The sequence below is a fragment of the Oenanthe melanoleuca genome, chromosome 7 (genome assembly GCF_029582105.1).
Source record: "Oenanthe melanoleuca isolate GR-GAL-2019-014 chromosome 7, OMel1.0, whole genome shotgun sequence".
Taxonomy (NCBI): domain Eukaryota; kingdom Metazoa; phylum Chordata; class Aves; order Passeriformes; family Muscicapidae; genus Oenanthe; species Oenanthe melanoleuca.
In genome coordinates this window covers 15,658,151-15,684,040 of record NC_079341.1, presented here as the reverse complement: position 1 = coordinate 15,684,040, position 25,890 = coordinate 15,658,151, and the positions used below count along the sequence as shown (strand labels likewise).

General features: G+C 38.9%; 1 long non-coding RNA gene across 2 annotated transcripts in view; it reads left to right on the top strand.

The window, feature by feature from the left end:
- Positions 1–24,146, top strand: part of LOC130255865 (uncharacterized) — a 33,836-nt gene extending 9,690 nt beyond the window's left edge. For both annotated transcript variants that reach the window (XR_008841023.1, XR_008841024.1), the window contains 2 exons: positions 20,380–20,508; positions 23,446–24,146. This is a non-coding gene — a long non-coding RNA (uncharacterized LOC130255865). The remainder of the gene's footprint in view (positions 1–20,379; positions 20,509–23,445) is intronic.
- The last annotated feature ends 1,744 nt before the right edge of the window (positions 24,147–25,890 follow it).

Sequence of the window (25,890 nt, the reverse complement as noted above, 5' to 3'; positions counted from 1 at the left end):
TGCCCCCTCCCGCAGGTGCGCGGTGTCCCTCCCGCAGGTGCGCGGTGCACCCTCCCGCAGGTGAGCGGTGCCCCCTCCCGCAGGTGCGCGGTGTCCCTCCCGCAGGTGCGCGGTGCACCCTCCCGCAGGTGCGCGGTGCTCCCGCCCGCAGGTGCGCGGTGCTCCCGCCCGCAGGTGCGCGGTGCTCCCTCCCGCAGGTGCGCGGTGCCCCCTCCCGCAGGTGCGCGGTGCTCCCGCCCGCAGGTGCGCGGTGCCCCCATCCGCAGGTGCGCGGTGCTCCCTCCCGCAGGTGCGCGGTGTCCCCATCCGCAGGTGAGCGGTGCCCAACCCGCAGGTGCGCGGTGCCCCCTCCCGCAGGTGCGCGGTGTCCCCATCCGCAGGTGAGCGGTGCCCCCATCCGCAGGTGCGCGGTGCTCCCATCCGCAGGTGCGCGGTGCCCCCTCCCGCAGGTGCGCGGTGCCCCGCCCGCCCGCAGGTGCGCGGTGCTCCCTCCCGCAGGTGCGCGGTGCCCCCATCCGCAGGTGAGCGGTGCTCCCTCCCGCAGGTGCGCGGTGCCCCGCCCGCCCGTCCCGGCGCGGTGCCCCTCTGCGCCCGTGCCAGCCGCGAGCAACAGTGCCATCCAGCGGCACCTCCCCCTGCTCACAGCGCCCGGAACCCAACAGAAACAACACCGAAAATACTGCAAACCATCGCTCTTCTTCCCCTTCGGGTTAAAACGTAACCACGGAGTCAGAGCAACACATCCTGAGCTGCTGTAAAATCGGCTCAGTGTATCCATGGGCACATTTTAGCCTATAAAGCAGCCTCCTTTTCTGTGTTTGGGGGCTGTGCAGGGGCTGGGGCAGTGCCCGTGTGGCAGACAGCACTGAGCTCCAGGCTGAGAGCCTTCTCCAGTATGCAAACTGCACAGGCTGGCACTACATCACACCTTACCCGAAGTGTGTATTCCCCTCTGAAGCAAAACTCTCACGAATCTTAGCATCAGTTGCCACTTAGGGCTTCTGATTTAATTCTGCCCCTCCTCCTTTATGGCACTTTCTGTCAAGTTTATAGCAACAGATGTACTTTGTACTAAGGTAACACTCCTGATTACTGCACTTAAAACTTTAATATTCATATGCAAATGAAGACTCCCCCATTCATGTATGCAATACATATACAGCTACATGGAATAAAGGATTGTCACAGTAATTCATTCACAGGAGCATTAAATACTCCCATTACTGAAAAAACTTATATGAAGATGCACAAGAGTTTGTGCATTTGATAATTCCCGGCCTTGCAGTTTCCCTGTTTTGACACAACCTGCCAAAGGTCTTTAACTATTTAATTACCATGCAGTAACTGCTAAGAGATCTGCTTATTATTTTAATTACTTTAAGGATAGATAGCTTAAATGACTTGCCTAAGATCATGTCAAAAAACACAGACATTGCCAAGGAACAGACCATGCAGGATTGGTCTTCAGTTTCCAATCCAGGCTACTAGCACATAGTAGGGAGTGTGGTCGTCGTTTTTATTCCAGGCAAGAAAATATAACCTTGCTATTTTAAATGTAAGAAAAGACACAGAGTGTCTTTCAGTAAAAAAGCTGCATATGATTAAAATTTCAGGACCGAAGCAACATCTGCTCAGGGAAACAATCACATCAAACTTTTGCCTAAAATGTCTATCAAGGAAACAAAACCAATTCCTACCTTACAGGACCAGACTCTCTGCAGGAGCCAATGATAAGCAGAGTGGACTTGCTTGTTCGGGCCCTGGCCCAGCAGGTCCTGTTGCAGGAGTTAGGCCTGTGAGCAGCACTTCGGAAATACATAAGCATAGTTACTTGCTAAAAGTTGCAACGATGTTCAACTATCATCTTGAAAATTAGTTTAATGATAAATGAACACGAATATTTTAGTGCCTTCTCTAGAGACAATAGGGTATTTCAGAGTCCAGAAGCCAGCAACATACACTTTGGCAGATAAGCTCTTCTCACATCTCATTCAGCCTCTCCATTCCCTACAGTGCAGAGGAAGGGCCATCTCAGCATCCACGGAAGAACATTTTGGTACATTCCATGTTCCTCACCTCAACCTGTGCTCTCCTTCCTTGGTCCCAGTGCCCACGTGCTGTCCCTGGCTGGCCTCCCCCAGGTGCCCAGTGGTTCCCCTCCGCAGGGCTGACCCACACCTTTCCCCAGCACTATGGCACCCTGCCAGCCTGAGGAGCAGCAGACTGGCACTGGGAACCACACTGGGCTCCTCACCCAGCCCAAAGGTCAGACATGTTTTGGTGACTTTGGGTGGGTTTGGCAGTACAGTAAGGAGATCATCCATGGTGGTCTGTGTATGTTTGGTTATAACCTTCAGATAACCATGTAATCTATCGCCTAATCTAACATTGCATTACATTTCTTGAGGATACTTTATACTTAAAGAAAATGGTTTGATGAGATCATGCACAATAAACCTGTCTGACCAAATCCAGATTCTGGAACACAGCAGGAAATTTGTTTTGGTCGATTGGTCATTTTTTGTATCTCAGAGCTGATCAGACTGTTCATAATAAAACATAAATTCTATAAAGTGGTAGCAGGTTTTTTGATTTACTGACAGTTGCTGGTTTGAGTTTTCACAAAAATATTTAGCTATAGGACAGTGTATTAGGCGTATTCTTAAAGGTAAATAACGGCAGCCAATAAAAGTTCAGCCTATAAAGGGTCCCATCTTCTAGGAGTTTTCTGCAATGAGAATTACTACCAGCATAATCATGGCTCCCTGCACACTAATATTTCCTCTGATACAGTATGATCAATGTTGTGGAAAAACATTTATTATATTTCTTCTAGCTACTTAAAGGCATTACTGAATTATGAGCATCGCAAAACGAATCCACTGTGCATTTTTTCTTTATGTGACGTTTTTACAATCTTCATTTTCTGCTTTGCAGCCACTGAGCTATAGTGATCACAGTATGCACCCTCTTACAACTGACACAGGGGCCAGGAACTCCTTTCTGCTTTATTACATTTGAAATGCATTTCATATGACAACATTCATTCTCATTCTGCATTGGACTCTTATTTAAACAGAGAAGCCATTTTTACTGGACCTGTACTTAAAGGGACAAGTTATGAAAGAAATTAAAATGAGGGAAGAGGGTTTTTAAACAGCTGTTTCAAATATGCTTAGTTAACAGAGATGACAAAGTTTTGACTCAAAAGGGACAAAAATGGACAAGGAGGTATCAATGTCGCCTTTAAGCTGTTCTTAAAATGCAAATAATTGCAAAGATTACATGATTTTGAGACACAGTACATCACTGAGGATATTTTAACTTCACTGCAACAAGAAATTCACTGGAACAAGTAAGGAAGGAATAAATTAAAGCTGAGTCAGAAATAAGATTCAGCTGCACAGGATAAAAACTTGCCGTCTATCTAATAGCTAGCACTCACAGTGGTTGCAGGCTCATTAAAATCTTGTGGTAGGAAGTCAGTTGAATAATATGAAAAGAATAGCAGGTTCATTGAAATTATATTTGCCTTTGGTAGAAGAAAATAGAATGTATCTCTCCAGAAAATATGCCTAATAATTCATACGTAAATGTTTTATTCTCTATAGGGATGAAAGAATTACTCTCTCTTCCTGCCTTCGATTCAGTGATTCATCCATATCAAAGTATAAATAGAGAGTGAGGCAAGAGAGAAATGTACAAGTTTGAGCACTTGAACTTGTGATTTATGGCCTAGAGCTACAGCCAACTTTATTACAAAAATGAGTTCACCTATTATAACCTTACCCTGGGCTCTCTGGAGATGGGAGGTGGTTGAGCAGCATTAGAGTATCAAGAGGTGTTCACAAACAATTCCAGTCTCATTCTCACTTCCCTTTCCTCTCTTGCCCTTAATGCATACATATCATCTGTTGCCTCCTTTCCTGCTCCTTGATGTAGGCACATCATGGTACTTCTCACTGTCTTCCTGTGGGAATTGGCCATGGCCTCATTTGTCATAAGCTCTGACTAAAAGGTTCCTCTATATTTTTCTCTCCTCTTGTCTGAAGGACAGTGCAATTCTGGGAGTGACTCCTTTGATAACCCTTGAAATTTGCTAATGTTGGTTTTCTGCACATTGCAGCTGGTAACGAATCTTTGACCACCATCATTGAAGCACTGCACAACACAGCAAGTAGACTTTGGTTCTGTGAAGCTATTGCTCAATTTCCAGCAACTTTTTTAGTAAATATAGATCTGTGCACGTTTCATTTGCATTACTCCAGAACTCTGTCTTTAAATTGTTTAGTGGTAATCCTACTTAAGACAAACTAATACTCTCTAATTGGCATTAGAGACAGAATTTTGTTTCACAAATGCAGCCAAAATAGTAGGGCCCAGAACAGATGGTTAGCATGGGCAGTTGCACCCCTAGCTATGGCCTACTATACAGGAAATCTGAAGTCATCAACAGAGATGATATTTCTTCTAGTGCACAGAGATGATGCAAGCATTCCTCTAAAGAACTTCACTGTCAGCCGTGGCAAAACTTCCCGTGGCTTGAATGGAAGTGACAGAGAGGGCACTGCTGGCATCCTTGGGGATACACAAATTACAAAGGAGCTGTGGGTGTGGCATGAGGTGATCAATACCACAGCTACAGGACACGGCCCCTCCAGGCACCTTAGGTGGTTTCTCTCCAAAATAGTAGCTATTTTGATGATATATAAGAGATACAAGACTGGCTGTCAGCCAGATTTTAAAGCATAAATAAACCGTGATCTCATTTGCGTACAGTCTTTACAGGCGACAGTAGCACGTATGAGTGACTGCTATATTTAGGAATGACAAGAAGGGCATTATTAATAGCTTAATTGACATTAATGCAATTACCCCTATTCTTATTACAGTTAGTAGAATTATACAGAAAGCCCTGACTGAGGCCTCATTTTCCCTAGAGCTACCCAAGGATACGACATTTTCCACCACACCAAATCTAGTCTTTGACATTAGATACTTAGCTACAGAGTCATTCCAGTAAATCATTATAAATGCATTATAATAAAGATGTTATGAGCTATTGGATATTAACCCTCAGCCCCTGAAGAGAGATAAATACACTGGTTGCAAGATTTCTGCTTTTGTTTTACAATGAAAAAGAGTTTTGCTTACAAGTGAAGAACTATAAAATGTTATGCTGGTAATTAAAAATCAGACTTCACCTACTCAGGTCAGATTAAAGATAAACACACCCTCAACATAATAAATAATGTATTCATAGGATATGAAGAAACTTGCTCCATCACAATCAAGCTTTTATTTACAAATGTGTGCTTGTTTGTACACTGTTTGGAGACACAACTGTTGTATTTGCATATGCAAATACCTCTCTTTAAACAGAGGTATCTCACATCCATACCTTATCTCCAGGAATTTTGCTTCCCTTAAAAATGTTGTTAAAAATGTGTTACTCCTGGTCTCTCTCCAATATGGAAATGTGAGGCTTAGGACTGCCAAGTATTAAACTTTTAACAGGAGTCATGAATCAAATCAGTTTCCATCACAAAAGAAAATGGAGAAACAGAAGCATCACGACCATACGTTGATTATACTGAAGTAGAACACAGGAGCATTTAGGCACCATGCTAGGCACTGGGTGACATAATGCAATGGTGCATTGCTTTCTCCACAAGGAAATTGCATTGCAATACAAGCAAGGTAAATGCAAAACACTAAGGAGTACATGTCATTCATGATGAAAACCAAGAAAATAATTACCACAGTAGAACACATAAAAACCCAAACTGGAATCACAAAAATTATTTTCAAATCAAATATGAAGTTTCTCCAACAAAACACGTTAAAGAGAATATCCATATGGCTTCATGGTCTCCTGGGTTTAGTTTTTTCTAATTCATTAAACCTAGTTGGTTGTGATTTTGTTTGATTAAGTCTGAAGTCCACTGTAATAAATACTGTAATATATAATTATCATTATATATACACGTATGAGTTTCTATGTCTGTATTAGCAGGTATACATGTTGGTATGCACATGTGTAGAGGAAGGCTTGCTTGTGCTCTCTTTTCTTGTTACCTCCTGACAGAAACCTGTAGGCACATAGATTATAAACTTTTAAAAGTCATATATCATTGTGGTGCATTCCATTTTTAGTGAGTCTTTCTTGGAGGTGACTGAGAATAAATTCAGCTTGAACTAGTCCCCAAAAGAGATCTGTCTCCAGTATAACTGACTGCTCAGCTGTGGTACTTTGTCAGCTTTCAGGCCAGGGTTCATGTTCCTTATCTGTCCTGGCTATGCTCCTGATCACAGCTCACCCTCCCAGAGAGAACAACTCCATAATAAAGAATGAATTAAAAATGAAGCTTTAGCACCAGCCAGGCACTTCTTATCTTGTAAAGTCTTAAGTCAGGTACTTCATTATGCTTCAGCTCTTCTAAAACAAATACAGATCTGGCATCTGGTGAAAACACTTCCTGGGAAGGTTTTATCTCTTTTTAAGCGAAACTCGAGACAAGGCTCTAGGACATAATTTACTGTTTTAATCGAATTCTCAGTTTGCAATATGCACTGAATATTTTTTGAGGATAACATTTAAGCGTTTGAAAAGTCCCTGCATTTTTTACAGAAAACATTTACTTTTGATTACCAAATCATTAATCATTGAGGCTTATCAGCTCTGGGGGTAAAATAATCAGGACAGTAGTGGATGTCTTGCCTATTGATCTCTCCAAAGCAAAGCTGGAGGCCTACAGAGAAGATCCCATGGCCCAGTAAAAGGTGTGAGACAGTTTCAGGAGAGGTGAAATTTCACTGTCTGTAGAAATAAACAGATGATCTAATGGCCATTTTCAGCCTTCAAGGCTAGCACCATTTAGATTTATAATATGCACAGAAGGTTTTAGAGAAGGAAGTATTTAAGTCTGTGTTATTTACTTCATTGTTTCACATCATATAGCAAAGAAAAAAAGACAGAAGTAATGCTACTCATGTATTGTCCTAATTAGCTGAGATCCAACATTATGAACCCCCATTCTCCTCTTGGAGTAGAGAATGGGAACTTCTGCAGCATCTGGAAACTGCAGGTGTGGGGCAGTCTGAACTCCCCTCCACTGACGGGTTTGTAGGGTGGATGTCTGAGACTCAACTCACTAATTCAAATCTAGCTTTGGAAGAGAATCTCTGGTATTAAAGGTGTAACATAGCTCAGAATACGTGGTTACATTTCTTGTCCCTGCTTAAGATTTCTTGTGCAATGGACAGTATATAGAATTATTTTCGTAAGTAACTTGACCTAAGAGAACAGGATTCTTCGTTCTCTGCCCAATGACCTCTTAGCTTTGCTTCACAGTCTCTTTTGGAAAAGCTGCAGCAGCTAAAGAAATAACTACTCCAGAAATTATTGAAACAGCAACCCACCCACTCTCTGAAGAATGTGTGGAGCCCATTAAAGAGGCACGGAGGAGTAATGTGTAAATTGCCAGAAGCTGAAATTCATTGCCTTATGTATTAATATGAAAAAAAAAAAAAAAATTAAGTGACTATACCAGGCTGTGAACAACGGCAAATGACAACTTTGATTTGCAATTCTACTTGGACTTGGCTGCAGAAGCAGAAGTCACTGCCCCTCTTTGGCACTCTAAGTCACTGCAGCTAAAATGGTGAAAGATGATCAGCCAATAATCCAATTCTGGATTTCAGGCTACAATCTAATACTGATTTTCAGTCAGTCACAGAGCTGTCATTACCAAATGTCTGTGCAGTGAGTGACTAAATGTTCTAGATAAAAGTGAAAGCTGACAGGTTTTTCCTGCAAACAACATGACTTTCATACAAGCTCCCTTTCAACTTCAAAAGTAAAAAATTTTTGTAGTTATTAATGATCCATTCTTGTGACTATCCATGGGTGAAGGGCATTTGCCTCACTCACATCTTTAATAGCAAATAATTAATGAGGTGTTGGAAATTAACAACAATTAACAATGCCTGGGAACAACGGCAGAAGGTGTTTGATCCTCTGTAGATGAAGCTGAGAGAATTTGTTTCTCAGGCTTGTGCCTGCAAGGACGGAGAGCTGGAGGGGGATTGCTAATGCAATCCTCCTTCCTCTGCATTACCTTGTTGAAAGTCATTACAGGAACTTGTCAAGTGAGAAAGAGAACAGGAAGGCCTCTGTGTCTCTGTGGGACAGTTGCACCAATTCTGGCTGCCACAGGGATTTGGAGCCTGAAGTTCCTCCAAGAAGACAAACCAGAATTTTCTAAGTGGGATCATAAGCCCAGACTTTTTGCAATAACTACATAATTTCTGTAGTAAATACAACATTCTGGTCTTTAATATGCAAGTATTCATGGTGCTGTCATGGTAGCAGAATGTCTGCCTGCCTTTTGAAAAGATAGAAATGCTCATGGAAGATGTTGTGCCACAGCTCAGGCAATACAGCATGAATATTATTCTGGGAATATTCACTGCAGCCTTGTTTTGTCCTTTTGGTCTTGCCCAGGCATAGACAAAAAACTTGATCTAATGGAGTACCAGAAATCCATTTCCTCTTATGCAAATAGATCACTTTATTAAACACACTAAATAGTCATAAAAATGTGCAATATGGTCATAAGCACATAGGAAGAACAACAGGACTATTTCCCTCTAAATGATATATTTACCATTTTCCACAGAAATTAAAAGATGAAGAAATTCAGTTATGTTTTCCCCCATCTGCTCATGTACCACTTTGTACAGCAAACAGGAAAATAAAAATTCCAAGACAACCAGTCAAGTCCCCACTCTAACTCCTCATCATGATTTTTCTAAAAAACCTGCTGTAATTGAACTAAAGAACATAACTGATTCTTATTTAATCTTCCTCTAAATCTGGACAAGGAGCTGTGGAAACAGCTACAGCTGACCTTTTTCATTATTCGAGAGCAAAAAAGAAGTATAGAAATTGTTCAGGAACCTCTCCAAAATACACAAAGTTTCTTCAGCCCTTCTAGGTTGGAATCCTTCACTTTTAGTCTCAGGGATGTAATTTAGTGTTGCCCAATGCCCAAGAAAAATCCACAGCATACAGCAAGAAAACAGACAGAGGAAAATTTTTTTCATCTGAATAAATGAATAATAAATAAATGAAATGCAATAATATTTCAATCTCTTGATTTAAATATAAAATTGGGAGCGTCTCATTTCTAAGAATGAAATTACACATAGAACTGAATGATAATGATGCACTACACTCTGCCTCTTGCTTTTGTCCAGGTGAACAGAAAACACTTTGACAAATAATGTTCTTGATGTAAAATAGCAATTTTCTCCTAGCATGAGTTCAACCAATGATCCCAATTTACAAGTTATTTGTGCATCATCCCTGAATTTCCACATTTTTGGAACACGATGTTACTACTGGCATTTCTATACTCAATGGGGAATTTTAGAAAGGATAAGAAGAAATAATATCTCTTGTTTAATGCACATGTTTAATGCTGCAGATTTAAGGCACTGGCTCCAGAAGTAATTTTTTCTGTTCTCTTTCTGTTTAGTGTGATTCAAAGACTTGAGTTGATAATTCCATTTTCATATCCAAATTCCAAATTCAGGAAATGTAATAGTATGCACATCAACTAGTTTCCCCCTTGGTTTCACACTGTGGATCTGATGATCAGTAAAAGATAACTAATGTACACATCACTTCCAAGTATTATGCTCACAAATTTGTATTTTAATCTGGCCCTACCAGGTTCTACAATTTGTTGCCTATATTACCCAGATTTGCTATGGGGAAACCTTAAAGTAACATTGCAAATACCGTGGCATGATAAAAAGTATGCATACAATGCATCTCCTGGAATACATGAATTGATAATTTAAAAAGATTAGTTAGTTTGTAGCACAAACTCAAGAGAAATATGGTGGATATTACTCCTCCTTTTCCTCCAAAGCCACATAATATGAAAAACACAAAATAGGAAGAGTGTAACAGAATATAAAATTGAGAGACCAGGTCTGCAACTATAGGATTCTTGTCTGTAAAGAAGACAATGGGGAAAGAGTGGAGAAAGTTTACAGAAACAAAGCAGATACAAGAAACTTCAGAGGCTTCCATGTGAGGTTAAGCCTCTACTTTTCAGGTCGACTGCTGTGTACAAATTTGTCATTCAGAGCATTGTGACTGAGTGGTGGGAGCTCTATTTCATTTATATCTACAGACAAAGGTCAAACACTGTACCCCAAACTGATAGCAGACAGTTTCAGCTGAGCACACCAGGTAGAGAAGGAATGCACTTCAACTAGTTTTAGCATCCCACTGGCTTTATCTGTACTTCTAGGCATGACAGCATGCATGGTATTTATGGCTTAAAAGAATTTCTGTCTGTAAGTTTATCACCTTGTAAAAATCAGTGAGAAAAGGACTTAGATGTACCAAAACCAACTTACAACAGGGCAGAGAGATATTATTCTCACTTTGTACACCAGAAAACCTATTAGCATGTTGTTATTTAAAGGTTTCATTACTAGAGCTCCGCTGTGTTTCAGAAGAGCCAAAGTGCTTCAGCTCAGCAGGTCCAGCTACTGCCTTACTCTGCCTCCAAGGTCATAAGCAGATGTCTGTGGAGGAATAAGAGGGGAGACATGCTTCTCTCTCTTATTTTCCAGCCTCTTTCTACTATCAGCTTGTTGACATCCTGAAGCAGAGGTCATTCTTACACATTTACAAACCACCAATAAACCTATCCACCCCTACTTTCAGCCACTGTAAACTGGAAGTATCTACAAGATGCTCTGTCAATAATTTCCAAAGATCTGCTATCCATCCACAACATAAAGAATCCCCCATCCTTTGGTTTCTGCTATAGCATACAATTCTATTTTCCTGCTAATCTTATCACAGTTTTCTTCATTTTATCACACAAAGCCTGAGTGTGCAGTCCTCCTTCAATACAGCATTTCCACTGACTCCAAATAGTGCAGTTTTGGGAGCTGAGCTGATTACCCTGAATATGTCACCAAACCAGCACACTTCTCTGACAGCTTTTTTCTGCAGAAGACCAAGTATATGAAGCTGTTACTGTAAACTACATTACAGGGCTGAATAGAATCATACAACAATTTTGGTTAAAAAAGACCTTTGATATCACTGAGTCCAACCATTAACCTGCATGATCAGAAGGAACCAGCACTATAGGATTAGTGTTATCATCAAGTGATGAGCTTTTATGCAAAGCTGGGTGCATTACTAGGTTTTAAATAGAGCACAAAAACCCATGTGACAGTTCTAGATATATAGGGAGAAAAGATTACCTATAAGGAGAGTACATTAATTTAGACATACAAATACATGACTTTGGAAGTAAATGCAAATATTATGAATATAGACCTTGATTTTATAGAATCAATTCCTTCTTTCCTTCACTTAAGAGAATGCAAAGCATCTATTTCCATAGCAACTATTCCCAACAACCTCTTTCCCTAGAGAAAATTACACTTCACCATACCATCTTGCCTTAAAACCTTAATGATGGACAGAGCTCAGGTATAGATTACTCACTTGCATAGTGAGGTCATACAGGTAGCAGGATGTTCTCTAAGTGTCAAAATTACCCATAAATTACGCGATAAGTTAAAAATTACTAGGAAGTTAAACTGGCATATGAATAGAAAATAAATTTACAAGGGGGAAAGAAAATATTTAAAAGGGCTTTTGCTCCCTCTTCAGCACACCATGCAGTGGAACAGTTTTCCTTTTCTGCCCCTTCAGTTGGAACTGTGTTCCAATCGAAAGATATTCTTTCCTTTCTAGAAAATTGAACAAACAAATGAAAAGCAAAAGACAAATTCAAAACACATTAATTCACTTCCTTCATTAACTAGTTAGCAAAATGTTATCCAAGTTTTGTTTATTGCCTTATCTCCCACTGAGAGCTGCATAAGATCCCTCAGTTAAATGTATTCTTACACAGCAGTTCAGTCCTTCCAGGTAAAGTGCTCTGTAGAAAGCAGGTAAATATAACATGATATGCTGGGTATCATACTGGAAATGGTGCAAAGCCATCTGTTAGTGAACCATCTGATAGTATTGATGATGTCATTCACAATAAAAAAGAAATGAGAGGATTGTCAACAAAGCCATAAAATGAAATTATAGTCCCCCTATGTGAAGCAGAATCTAATTGCACACATTCCTTGCCTGTGTGTGCCCTCCCCATTGCAGCTGTTTGCCTACCTTCTCTTGCAGATGGTTCAAATCATTTTGTCTCCTCCAAGGCCTCTTCTATTCCTGCTCACCCCACATCACCCCTTTTCATTCCAGACTTTTTTTAAAGGATACTGAAACTCTTGCATGCTCTTTGCACAAACAGAACAAGTTCTCAAAGCTTATACATAGTGCAAAAATTAGTTTGCATGAGCCAAACTTTGGGACAGAAATACTACCTCACACTGGAATCTTACACCTGCTTGGTAAGTGGGATAGTGTAAGGCCAGGACTCGAGAACCAAAGCACCCTTACTGCAACCTTTCTTCTCTTCCTCAATCCCAGTGCTCACAGATCAGGACATTTATTCAGGGATACACAGGACAGGAGCCCCACACACATACACATGTGTAAACATGGACAGTCAGTCAATGCTTCAAGTGTAACTCCACAGGAATGTCAGAAAAGGTTCACAAGTTCCATCAGAAGCATAGAACAGGACCCTTCTGCTTTTTACCACAGAGATATTATCTGATGAAAAGTTTACAGAAAATAAAATATATTTGGCATAGTATTTTAACCAGCTATGATATGTCTCTGGGTTTCCTACTAAAATGCTTTTCTTTTTACGAGTTGGAAGATTTTAAAGGAAAAAGAAAGAACTAACAAGAATTTTATGGGAGGGGGAAAGGGTGAGGTTTTTAAAATTTATGAAAATTACAGTAGCTTGTAAATTAGAACACAAATATTTATTCCCCAAAGGCACATTGGTCAGAAAGGAAGGCAAACCACCACCTTGCACTGATTTAAGCCCCTTTAGTATACCACCTTCCCAACCGTTTCATTTATTAGGAGAGTTTTCTGTAATAACTTGTTTTAGGAATGTAATTTTGTATTATAAATATTGTGTGAACCCTTCCGAGAGGAATCTCTTTTACTGCCATTTCATATCAGACTGGAACTAGACAGGTTTTAAAATGTAAAGTTACTACATAGTAACTAGATAAAGCAAGATAAAACAATCACTAGCTCAGTGGGTCTGACAGTTTTATACACAAATTTAAGTTCACAAAGGATGTAAACATAAAGTCAAAATTTCTGTTGAATGTTTTTGTTACTGGAAAAAGCCACCTAAATGATCAACCCAAAAACCAATAATAATGTTACACAGATACATAAAGCTAGATTAAAGGCCAAATTTTCAACGAGGTTTGGTCTCAAATTCATATTGATAATCTTATAGTTTATCCAATTTACAGTGGAATCTGGTGAAAAACTAGGCCACATAGAGCTGTGATACAATAGGGCATTTAAACACCATGTGCGTTTTTAATCAGGAAATACTGTATCCATTATTAAAGATCTGAGTAAATACTAGACTTCAGAAATCCTAGCAGTGCATTCAGATGCACACCATAATCTCATACTAAGGCTATTCTTACCATTACTACTGATTTCTTCCTGTTTTAAGTGAGAGATTGTAACGGCAAAAAACCCACTGCTGTTCTTAAATATATTGTGCACAAACCACAAGATTAATATTTAAACTCTCAGTCATGATTCATATACTAGCTCAAAAAAGGTTTTCACAACAATCAGTAGCATTTATTAACAGTGAACAAATCACTGGCAGGGTCTTGCACAAGAAGCAAGTCCAAGCAAAGTTAACTCTCCAAAAGGGTTGACAGGAAGGCATCTGTGTGCCATCTATGTCATGGGTGCTAAGGAATCCTGGCTTCTCTTGAATATTCTAAGCAACAGAGGATGTTCTCAAGGTGGGAAGAATGAAGTACATTCATAAGTGGGAGCTCTCCATGACTATGGAACTGATTAGACAACAAAGAGAAGTGAGACTACATCCTTACACCTATCAAACAGAAAACACCAATTTAATGTCACCTACCTGCCCCCATTACCTAAGTGCAACTGCAAAGTAGTCTTCCTTCTAAGTTACTTGCACTGTACGCTGCATTATGCAATGTGATTTGGATACTCCACAGAAAAGCAGGTGAGTAGAGGATCAGTCTATGTTGGGTAAGATAAATGGGGAAAATTGCATTTCCCAAACTGCTTTTTTAGAAAAGAGAGAAAGAGGCAATTTAGGTATGTCTCTTCAGTGTAATTTAAATACTTTCTTATCACTAATATCAATTATAAATGTTTATTCTAATTTATGAACACCTGCTTGACATCAACAGAACTGACACACCCCTCCAATTACTTTTCTTATATGCTAGCATATTTATTTCACTCTGATGAGATGGGGCTTTTCTAATTTCCTGTATAACCACCCCCAGCTCTCTGTATATCTCCCATTAAATTGTGAACAGGCTTCACACATATTTTTAGATGTTTGAAAACGGCAGGAAGAGCTTTTTGATGTTTTAGAACATGTTCAGTCCCAGTGCCTCAATATTGTTTGCTTGCTAACTCCTCAAGCTTATGTCATCCATATGAATGGACTTCAGCCTTTTGAGAAAGTTTACCAGATCATTACCATCTGCCTAAACTGCTGCAGTCAGAGGTCTTTCCCTCTAATGTCAATGCCACTTTGAAAACAAAGTTGCAGGACTCCTCTGTGGCTCAGAACATATTTAGAAGTCAATGCCTTATTTTCTATGATTAGACTGTAACAATGTCAAGTGTGAAATTTAAATTAATGAGCGCTTCACTTATTGAAATGACTTCAGCACTTTTGCAACTTTCATTGATTTCTATTTACTTTGGCAACCACAAATATGAAGAGCGTATTTCTAGATGTGACTAAACAGACTAATAATACACTAGTATAGATGCTCCTACTGATCGAACATTACACTTAGGTCTAAGCTTATTTTGAAAATTAACACAATAGGAGAAATATATTATTTATAAAGCACTGTTCATTTCCTGCATTTCAGACAGTGTCACCTTTAAGTTATTTTCTTACCACTCTTTCCACGCAAATGATTGGACTACACTAAAGCAGTAAATATAGTATCAACATTACCCCTCCATATAATCAATTTGAATTTTAACTAATATATTCATCATCCAGTAAATACCATCACAGCAGCAGATAGAGCTGTAGCTAACCTTCAGAGTATTTTAGCCTCCTGGTAGAGGCCAATTTTAAGGAAGGAGCTGTATTTAATTCCTAAGAGGTAAAGAAAAAATCTTTAATTCCTATCTGTCCTTCCCCATATGTCAAATGGTTTGTTTTTTAAACTGAAAATCTTATAACTTTTGTATTTCTTGCTCGCATTTGAAAGAGTGCAAATCAGTGGAAAAAGATAAAGAGAGAGTTGTTTAGAAGAGAAAGACAAGGAAAGGTTTCTCTGCCCATAGTTTGGTTTGGGTTTTTTTCGAACTAAAAAACTGAGATGAAAAGATAGGTGGAAAAGAGAAATCCAGCCTCCCCAAAGGCTGATCAGGATGTTGGTAATATGCAGGCAGAGACAGCTTTGTGCTGGCTGGAGCTCTGCCCATGCTCCAGAAACAAAGGGTTACCCTTCCCTTCTCAAAAACGTGTTTTTACATAGCACAGCCAAATCCACAGCTATTGAAGCTACATTCTCATGCCAAATAAGAAATCAAAACATAACTAAGGATGGATTCCGGCCTTCAAATAACCAATACAAATCCACATTCTGTGAAATGGATGTTATGTGCAAATATGGATTTAAAAATCTTTAAAAAGTGGTAAAAGAATACAGAGAGCTTGAACTTTGTAATTTTCCTTTTTTTTTACACCCAGATTCTGCAAAATGTTAAATTTCCCTAAGCAGCTGTACTTAAACAGATCCTTGCAAAATCAGTTATCCAGTCTCTCCAAACACTTGCCTACTAACTAAGAAACTCAGATAATGACCAAGATGCCTGTGACTCTAAACTTGAAGCCACTTGGTTGTGTTGATTTCTGTTGATTTGGTAGACCAAATCCTTAATTTTTGGAAAGGACCAAATCTGAAATATTTCCTATTTAAACTTCAGAATGAGACTTCTCCCCCCAGCCCTTTAGCTGTGATGCAAATCCCTGTTACTCTCTGGTAGTGTGCTGCAGGATGGTACCACGGTATAAGGCTGTTTAACACAGTAAGTGACTTTTCAAAGTGTTGTTTTTAAGAGAAAAAAAGCTGCTTTTTACTTCAGAAAAAAATGTCTCTGTAGCTATGATTGCACAGGAAAAATTATGTATTCTTATCAGAATAGATGATGATCCTTTTCCGTGTAGAAAAGGTTTTGAAGAGCAGATGACAGAAACAAAAATTAGAATTTTTCTAGCAAGCATCCCATACATGCACATCTGCAAAGTGTTCCTGCTTCCTTCTCTGCAACCACTACTACACATGAATGTTTCTCTTGAAATTAGAAAAGCATGTGAATCAATTTTGGCTTCATGGTTGCACCTGACTAAGCAATTACAGATGAACAGCAGAAGGCTCACAGATTCTTTCATTTACTCAAAGGTCTCCAAAGTTCCAAGGAAAATGTGAAACCTTTCTTGATGCTTGAATCCAGATTGGAATTTCTTTCTTAGTTTTCTCTCACGTATGAAACATTCTGAGACTCCACAGAAATTCTGAATTAATACGCATCTACAATGGCCTTTTTAATGCAAAGGCTCTTTAATGAGCTTGTGAAGAATTCTGGAATCACTGCTTGTAACCAAACAAAAGTCAGATTCAAGTCTGATTTTTAAATTAATTTTGGTTATAAAATAAGTCAACATTAGAAAAATTATCAAAAAAATTGTCTCATTCACTTGACTGCAAAAAGCAAGTAAAATCAACCATGTGCTGTCAGAAGCAGAGTACACTTTAATGAAAAGAGTGAGTGAGACAGAATTTCCAAACTTTGCTTTGCTTGTTAGGTTTGATAACAAAGCCAAGTATGTTGCCCAATAAACCATGCAGTCACCTCTATCCCTGCTGCTCTCTCCTGGGGTCAACTTGGAGCTTTATTACAAGATTACAATGAGATTATTGCATAATGAGAAGAAGGCAAGGGCTTCTCTGCAAAAGTGTGGAGAAACTCATCTAGAGGCATGCTCAAAACACAGAGAAGAAATAAAGCAAGGACTGATGCAGGGGCAAAATTCAGCCTCTGCTGGTGTGCAGGTGTGCTTTACATGTGGTGCTACAGCTATACTGGGAGTTACCTGCAGTTCTTGGAAAAAAGCTCTGTTCTGACCTCTGTGAGTTATTCTGGCATGATGAAAACACAGCTAAGCCACAAGCCAAGGCTCTTTGGGGCATCAGGACATCTTGCTTTTGTTTTTAATGAGCTGTCCTGTGAATTCAGTTCATCAGCATCCCAGTGACCCAAGAACAGTCATCACTAGGTCCTTCCTCTGCTTTCTGACCCCGTCATAGTGAGCAGGAAATAGACAAGAGTTTTGAGAGCACTATGGCAGATGGCATTGACATACAGACAACTGTAATTTTTTGCCTTGGACCATCAAAACATGGGAACCTTTACGTCCTAGAAACAGAACAGATACCGCAACTGCTCAAACTCCACCATTATTTTTACCACTTTCACTTTGCTACTTTGAAAATTTATACACTGATTGTTGTATTAAATATTTTTTTTGCCCCACACAATGCAGTTTTGCATATTTGCTGATGTTTCCCTAAAAGCACTGGGGGAATGAATCATTACTGAAACAATTTACTTTTAGTTAGTGCATGAATGCCTTCCCATGATGCTTTGATGCTTTGTTTGTCCTCCTATAAAAATTATTTATGACCCATGTGTGATCTTTTAAATCAGAATACTTATTCAGAAATCAAACTCCAGCATGTTAATGCAAGTAGAAGCCCTGACTAATTTTTCAAAGCCATGTTGAATATTCAAAAGCTACGACTGAAGGAAAGGAGTTAACATTAATTAATATTTGTAGCAGTAAAATAAAAGCAACAGTGAAGCTAATTTTGCAGGACAATTAATCATGAGTCTTGCTAATTACACATGGGATTTTGCAAATGATTTTTTTCTCAGGTAGCAGAGTAAAAATGATAATCCACTACCCATCAAAATCATTGGCTCCTCACCAATGTCCCCAGCAAGAGCAATTAGTGGGAACAGCAGAGCCCTAGTAATTGCATGTCAAGAGAAGAGAATGTTAGAATTTTAATTGCTCCAAATAAAGACCACTTGCTCATACATACACCTGACTGTCCAAAACTAGTCTGCAAGCTGGAGCAAGTGTGCAACCACTTCCAGGTGTCTGCACAAAAATAACTCTGTGGGAGACGCGCTCTAAGCCACACATGCAGTTTCTGGAAGAAAAATATCAATATACACTTATATTCTGAACTGCAGTGTCATCACTTGAATATAAGAACTGGGAAAAAAATATATCACCCACTTGGGAAAAATGTGCATATTCTTTATATTTGCCAAATATTTATTGCCGACATTTTTTGAAGAACTTTAACTATCTTCAGGGTGCCAAGGGCTTCAAATTTACTGAATTTTAGGATCACCAATAAAATGTTTTTAACAAGATGTCTCAAGAGGGCATAAAATAAAAAATTACCATATTCATGAGAGCAAGCCTGTAAGATTGCAATGCTATAAACTGGATGTCTATAATTTGCTTGTGGTTTTCTTAATTAAAAAAAAACAACAACGAGTAATTAGGGACTCCAGTTCCATTTTTGTACTTTATCCCAATCAGTGACATGATACTATTACTTTTTTGTTTAATATACCTACACATGGATGCACACAATTGCAAATAATCAATAATATTTAAGTATGTGTCCAAGATCTAAATGATGATGGATATATTTAAATATTGCTTTCCGGGAAATTATTACTTTACTGGTCATGTAGTAACTTTTAAAACGTATAGGTTAAAAGGAACACCTGCTTTTTCTCCATTTCTTTTTAAGGTGTTTACCATTTACTCTCATTTGCAAATGAAATTACTGAATTGCCTTCCAAGTACATTATATCCCATTGTCTTTTGCTCTTTCCTGACACTTCCATGTACACCATATAGAGGTACTAAACAACTTTCTGCTGATAGCTTTGTTAAGCATTAAACCAAGAGCAGTAGCCTTAATTTGTCTAAATAAATTCTTTGCATGTTCAAAATCACTGTATACGGTTTATTACACTGTGACTGCTTGGGAGAAAAAAAAGCAGGTCATGCAGAGTGCTGCCTCCTTTCCTGAATTACCAGCAGATCACAGGTGTTTATCAGACTCCCGGAGGTGATTCAGGTAATAAACACCAGGATGGCAGTTTAAATGGTTAGAAGCTTTTCCATCAAATACAGTCCTTGCAGTCCTATCGTTTTGCATATATTGCTCACAAATGGCAAATTATTTATGCAGCCTCCTTAAGTGGTTCCTTATGGTTTTTACTTTATTTTTCCAAAGCAGGAACCTTTTGAAGATGGGTGTTCTCATGACAAGGCAAACTATCATTCCATGTGGAAGTCTGACTCATTCCTTAAAGCTCACTGTAGATATATAATGCCAGTGACCTTGTTTTGCCCTTCTGTTTAGCTCAAATATCTTTTCTAAGGAAGCACCAGTGTCATCACAGAAGTTATTATTCTGTGCTTGTACAAGGAGATCAAGAATAAACTGTATGCAGCAGAAACTGGCTTTCCAATAAGAAAAGCTTTTCCAGAGATTTTCTTGTGAAAATTAAATGACAGCAGACATTGACTAAGATTGCTACATCAAAAGCAGGTTTTAGAAGGATTTGCTGTCAATTAAAATAGGATGAGTTTTAGGAAAAAAAGTGTTTAAATGTAGTTTATTTTTTTAAGAGTCAAACTTATATGAACTTGTGCTACTACACAAAGCGACTGAGACATATCTCTAGCAATTGCCCATTACTTGTTAAGAAATGGAATGTTTCATGGTGTTGACACACCAAGCCCATATTTAACACCTGAGTTGTGATATGAACCAATGTACTGGTATGCAGATCACTTGCTTCTTCTCTTCTTGACAAACAGCTCTGCAATAATCACTTAGAAATTCCTTATATGCAAATTAGGTATCAGGAAAGGATTTATGGCTGTCCAACATAATTTAGCATCAGGAAAGAAAGAGGAAAAGCTAGGACAATGTGAAATTTCTATGAATCACAATTACTGCACTTGTGGTGCAATTTCTCTGAATCACTTAAAATTTCATCAGCTATGTTCTCATCTCTTCACATAATATGAATTTCCACAGAACATGAACAAAATTAAAGGAGCTAGGAAACACTCTGAATATCCAATATTAGCTCCTACTAATTTTCTACAGTTTGGCAGTCAACCTCAAACCCTAGACAACAGACTATGGCTGCATCTTACATATCAGGTAAGTAACAGAGTATCACCATTTTGATCATGGTGGGTAAGAATAAACAAGTATTGATTTTTTTACTTTTTTACAGTATGAGAATTAGTCACACCAAAACAAGCAACTCGCTCAAGAAAATTCAGTAAATCTGTAGCAGAGCTAAAACCTGAATTTAGGTCTATCAAGCTCTAAAATCCTACTTATGTCACAATATACCCTTTATAATCAGTAGTTTTTTGCAGTTTAATGAAAAATAATTCAGAATATAATATTAGATATACTGAGGAATGTCAAGTATTGTGCTATCCAGTATGAAATTGAGAATAAACTCATCTCCTTTCCTGCTGTCTGTTAATGGCCTGGAATGTAAGTTCTCTGTTCATCTTCTCATGCCATTTCAGACTGTCACTAAGGCAAACCTGATCTTACCTCACAGGCTGTGAAAGAACTTATAGGACTTTAAGCAATATTTATGAATAAATATCCTGCAATAAAAATGCAGGATGGCAGAAAGTGCTGGTAGATTGAATACAGACAAAGATTTTCTGTGACTTCAGTTTCAGAATTTCAGGCACTTCAGAGGACAATAATTTTCAAAAAAAGGGAAAATAGTTTTACATTCCAGTTCTGTTTAAAAGGAAGAGAAACGATGTCAAAATGAGCTCCATATCACAGGAATGTCCTGCATGCATTAAAAAGATTAGCCTGCTCAGGAAACTTGTGTTTTAAAAAATATTTTGAAATAAAACTGAGAAGAAATAATTTCACTTCAGTAAGTAATGACCTAATCAAAGCCAATGAAGAAATAAGCTGAGGTGAAATTCATTTTTAGATCAAAAAAAGTAAGTTGGATCACTGAAATGAAAAAACAAAGAAATAAAAAGTCAAAAATTCAATCCCCATAAAACCTCATTTCTTCAAGGTACTGATATCACAGTCTTACTACAGGTTTGACTCCATTGCATCAATCTTTCATCTTTGATAAAAACATAATATCTCAAAACACCTTAAGCAAAGAAACTTGAACAATGGTACTGCACACGCTATGCAAATTGCAGGTGGCTTAAAGAATATACATAGAGTGCAGCTGGCTTTTATCTGGCAAACAGGTGCTAGATTTTGGATTTGCTGACTAGTCACAACTCTAATGACTTTTCAACGAGAGGTGAAATGAGGACCTGGGGAGTCTTTCATTCATGCTTGTCTAGCTATTTTGATTTGGTTTTGTCTTTACTGAAAATTTTCAAAAGAACATAATAAATGAGCACATCACAACAATCTTCCTCAGAATATTCCACTCTTTTTCAGAAACTGGCAGTTAATAAGCATAAAACGAATGTGTTTAGATACCGGAATAAAAATATAGGTGGTGATGTGGCAGAAGATATTTTAAACCTTAGAGTCTAAAGCACCGAGATATATAAAGTGCTGCACAGTAAAGTACTCTAAATGTCTAGCTAAGAGTCTGGCCCCACATATTCAAATACCCAAGAAGACAGCCCCAAAGCAACAAGGCATGAGGTTCTCTCCTTTGGCTCTGGAACATTATAATGAAGTGTAGTCCCTGCATCTGCCCACAGGTTAATCTGGCTCTTCTAACAGCTGTACCCTGTCAACTCTCCAGCATATTATAGAGCCATGTTTTTAAACACTTCAGGATGGGATGGCTTTTGGGCTTTTTTCCTGCCTGCTTACACAGACTGGGCGTGATTACTGCATGGAGCACTAGAACTAGCACTTCCCCCACCCCTACTGATACTGGTTACCCTGTCATGCTATGAACTTTGGGGGTTTAAATATTTTGACCCACAAAACAGACTTGTCACAATTAAAGGCACATTAATATAAAATAAAGATACTAAAGATTAATATTTGGTTTGAATGTTAGCAGAGGCACAATGTAAAAGAAGACACTCTTAGTAATTCAGAGCTGAACTATGACCTTCCTTTTTCAGGGCAGCATATAGAAATGAGTCCTGTCAAAACCAACAGCCAGAAAGGACTATCAGAGTAGTAATCTAAACTGAATTAAACACCTGAACAGATATTACAGAGCAGGATCATTAGCTAAATTATTAGACAAAGCTCTTGGGCATCCTACTTATCCTCTCAGTTATAAAGTATGGTAAAAATAGTGCCCTACCGAGCACAAAGCAAGAAGACAACATTGTCTTTTGGAACAGGAGGAAAGCTCTGACTGGAAAAGAAACTTGCCTAAGGTTAATACAATTGTCTGTTTTCAGGTACTTTACACTTCTTCTTCAATATATCACTGCACACTTGCAGAAAATGCCAACACATTAGCACAGTAATACTGCCTACTTATTAATTATGCCATCAGTCACCCATCCTAAACATGCTGGAGCTGAAAAGAAACTGCAAGATGCATTTTCTTTTTCCAAAAGCTCTTTACCTTGGCACTGAGTCTGTTTTAAGTTTCCATACACGTTCCTCCTCTCCTACAGATTTTGACCTATTTAGCCTGTTATTTGGCACTCTTTCAAAAACAGAAATCTAAAAATGTACCGTTTAGGAGCAAAGAGAGACAGGGAAATAATCCCAACTCCCAGAATCAACAGGATGTTGATATGAGATCCAGAAGTTCTTTCCCACCAGACAGATCAATGAGCAATTATCTATAAAGCATAAGGCTAGGCAGCAGGGTTCAACACTGCTCAGAATTATTTACTTCTCCTGTGATTTTAAAAACGATTCTCCTTGCCCTTCAGTGAGAAATATATGTTTGGAGGGGTCCTGAAAGCTGAAAATTCATTAGATGAACTAGGAACAAGCTAATAAAGCAAGTAACACTGATAACTTGAGTGTGGTCCTATAGAGAGAGCACCTTCATATGACTATGTTCAATCTGCCATTCATCATAGCAAATATTGGTACAGAAAGAATCACCCTGAAGTCCCTTCTCATCAGGTGATAAATACTGCTTGTCTTTTGCAGGAATAAGGGGCAACTATGTGAAGAGTTTGCAAACTTTGGACTCAGGCTGCAAAACACACTCTACATTATGATAATTTCCACCCCAGCACCAATCTCCAAAAATTTTGTGGCCTAATTGTTTTAATCTCCTCATGCTCTGTGAACAGTACCTCCAGCCTCCAGTGCTGTTTCAAAGGCTTTACAGCTGGGACAACATGCACAGCCAAATTAAGAGAGAGGCTACGAGAAGCTGCTTGCATTGCAACAGCAAGAGTTATCTTTCAAGTTGCCATCTAGACCAATGACTTCTTTTATTCTGCCACCAACACATGGGTCTATGCTTTCAATAATCTGCTCCAAAACCATGATTTCTAAGATATGCTATATATCCAGGTGTCCCAGCAGAAACACAGATGCAACTAGGACTGGCACCAGATGAGAATTAAATAGCAAAAGGAAGTCTAAAACAGTGAAGCCAAAGACTGGCATAGGGAGGATGATAGCTGTGAGCTGCTGCTGTTGATAAGGGATATGGCATATGACCCTCTTGAGGAATGAATTCAAGAATATGAAGCCCATCTGAGAGAAGCCTGTTTCCTTTGCACACATATGAGTGCATATGAGTCACAAAGCAGGCAGGGCATTTCTGGACATCTCTGCCTAAACAAAGAGAAGGGAGGTAGACCTATCCCTAGAGACAATACCGTGTCACATACACAGAATAACAGAATATTCTGGGTTGGAAGGGACCCAGGTCTTCTGTTTACCAGAAGTCTGTCTCCATGAGGAGAGCAAGAAATTTTCTGATGTTGGACAAACTTTTACACTTGATTTTTTTTTTTTTTTTACGAATTGTATCAGTAGCAAGTGACTTTCTTCTAGATACTATTCTTATTTTAAGACTTTGCAGTTTCCTCTTGTTCTTTTTCCACTCTGATTTGCTCTGTGTCAATCTCGGAGATATTCAGTACAATTACTTTCTTTCCTAGGATGACACTTGCTTCTGGTGTGGAGCTACTGTCAATTAATCATACAAAACCATGAAACTAGCCCCACACCTGGAATTAGTATCCCCTTTCTCATCTGGAGAGCAAAATAATCCCTCTAAAAGGCTATAGTGATGCAAGGCAGATTGGAATGACAAAGCATTCAAAGAGTTCAAAGGCATCAGCCTCCAACACCTGTGCCATGCACACAATGTGCTGGACAGCATTCAACCTGAGCCTGGTGCCAGTGCCAGTTGCACAAGTGTGGCATCTGCTCTGAATGTCCCTGCCAAGATGCTTGACCAGAAGCCAATACTCTTTTCCAAAAAAGGTGTTAAGCCATGGGTTCATAGTCACTTCTCAGAAACAGAGAGTAGACAGAGAAGAAAAGTGATTTACAAAGTAGATTTAGCAAGAGGACTGTCCCTCTTAAATCCAGTTTTGCTTGCCTACATAATGTAGAAAGCCTCTGCCAAAGTGCTATAGTTCTGTGTGCATACTCTGTTAGAGAGATAATTTAGTCTTCATCCGTGTAAAGGTGACTGGAGATAATGGAGCAGGTTATAATAAATTTCTTTCTTTAATTAATGCCTCTGAATCTCAGAAAGGGGAAGTCTGGTTTGTAATTAGGTATGTGTTAAACCTTACTCCACATCAGTCAGGCTCTCTACTGCAAAGTAGCATATCCTATTCTAGTCTCAGAGTTCACTTTGTACAAATATACCTGCATCTAATGAACATCATTTATTACCAAGCTTCGGATGCAGGTCCAAGCATACTTCCTAACACAAAACTTTTCACAAAGTGTCCAAAATTAAACTAGTGTTATGGCTGATCTAAAGCCAACCAGACCACCAAAACAGATCAACACTGTAATATTTTAATGCTTGGAATGCATGGCTGTCCAGTTTTCCCAGGACTGATTAAACAGGTTTGTCAGAATTGCATCAGAGTTGCAGAATTGGTGGAAAGGATGAAGACTGAAGGAAACAAATGTATTTAAGAAAAAAGCCCATTGTGTTCTCTGTAGACATCAACAAAGAGAAACACCTGCACAAGTGCTTCAGCACATCCATAGAGCTTCCTCAATCTTGCTAGAACATTTCTTCTACTACTCTTCACTGCTGTCCTTACAACAGGCTTACTTTGCTCCTTCCACCAATAACACAAGACCATCCTTCTCCTAACTTAAGTCAATCCCTTTTGAGATAGTTCATATTCAATCCCTTAAACCCCAAATATGTCTGTAATAAACCAAAGAAACACACAGCTGAATTTAACCTAGAACAACTCTGCCTTCTAGCATAGACCTTCACAAGTCTCCTCTCTGAAGTTCTTTTCTCACAGTGGCAGTAGCATTTTGTATTTTTTCCCTACAGCATCCATGGTGCCACTCTAGACATTATCAGACTAACTGACAAACATGGCACCTCTTCTAACTGCCTTGTTTTAGGCTTTGGAGGTAATTTTTAAACTACAA